The 1,260-nt window shown below is 36.1% G+C and overlaps 1 protein-coding gene across 1 annotated transcript in view; it reads right to left on the bottom strand.

The window, feature by feature from the left end:
* Window positions 1-1,260, bottom strand: part of ABCC9 (ATP-binding cassette, sub-family C (CFTR/MRP), member 9) — a 167,663-nt gene that overhangs the window by 100,260 nt on the left and 66,143 nt on the right. The window lies entirely within an intron of this gene.

Genomic DNA, 1,260 nt, shown 5'->3' with positions numbered 1-1,260 from the left:
TCACTCTCTAAGAGGCTTGGTTTTTCATTTGTTTGTATGTTAGAATCAACCCAAACATTTTTAAAAGAAAACCTTTGTCTTTTCTGCCATGAAGAGATGGAGTTTTTGTCTAGTAAGGCAAATGCTCATAAAAAGATGATATTTAAATTATAGAGATTTTATAAATACTCAGAATTATCTTATGCCTTCTCATGCCTTCATCCTATTGGCTCTGACGCTAAAATATATGCTGAATCTATTCACCTTGGTCCATTTCCACAGCTACCATGCTACTTCAAGCTACCTTCATCTCTCAACTGGATGAGTCAGATTAACTCCTAAATGGTTTTCCCACTTCCCCTCTTGCATCTATAATTCATTCTCCACACACCAATTAGAATCATCTTTTCAAAATGTAAATCACTTCTCCACTTAAACTTTTGCAATGTCTTCACATTGAACTTAGAATAAAATCTTAACTCCTTATCATGTTCATAAGGCTGCCTCCCTCTCCAGGCAGCCTCAGATTGCACTTCCCTTGGGCAATATTCATCAGCCATTCTAGTCCCCTTTCTGATGCTCAAACACACCAAGTGCATTTGCATCTGAGGTACCTTGCACATGCCAGTTTTTCTATCCACAGTCCTGGCTTGCCTGGCCCCACAAAAATCATTCATGATTCAGCTCAAATGTTAATTCCTGAAAGATCTTTCCTAAAGTATATTCCAAAATGTTCCCCATTGTCTACCTTTTACTATATTTCCTTGTTTTATCATCTTCACAGCATTTATTCCAGTCTAACATTATCTATTTTTTTCTTGTCGATTACTTGTGTTGCATACAGGCCACATTCTAGACCATAAGACCATGAGATCAGTAACTTGCCTTTCTTGCTTATTTCTCTATCGTTCATATCTAGATCAATATTTGGCACAAAGGATGTACTCAGTAAATGTTTGTTGAACAAAAACAGAAAAGGATTAAGAAGCAAAATATCTATATTCCAGTCTAACATACTAAGAATGGAGGATAGTCCAAATAAGGCGCCATTCTTTCCTTTGTCCAAATGTAGTTAATTTCAATCCTGGATCAAACTGGACAGTGAAGATCTTCATACTCAGGCCACGCTGTTTTGATGTTACCTAAACCACATCCTGCCCCCTCCCACATGCCCCCTAAGCCCTCAAATAACATTAACTAAATTTTCTATTATTATGTTATCAATTTTATGTGTATTAATTGACATGTGGAATTTGCCTTTAAATTAATTTTAGGAATATT

Source organism: Propithecus coquereli, unplaced genomic scaffold, assembly GCF_000956105.1.
Source record: "Propithecus coquereli isolate 6110/MARCELLA unplaced genomic scaffold, Pcoq_1.0 Scaffold16, whole genome shotgun sequence".
In the NCBI taxonomy this organism is placed as follows: domain Eukaryota; kingdom Metazoa; phylum Chordata; class Mammalia; order Primates; family Indriidae; genus Propithecus; species Propithecus coquereli.
This window is presented reverse-complemented; position numbering and strand designations above follow the sequence as displayed.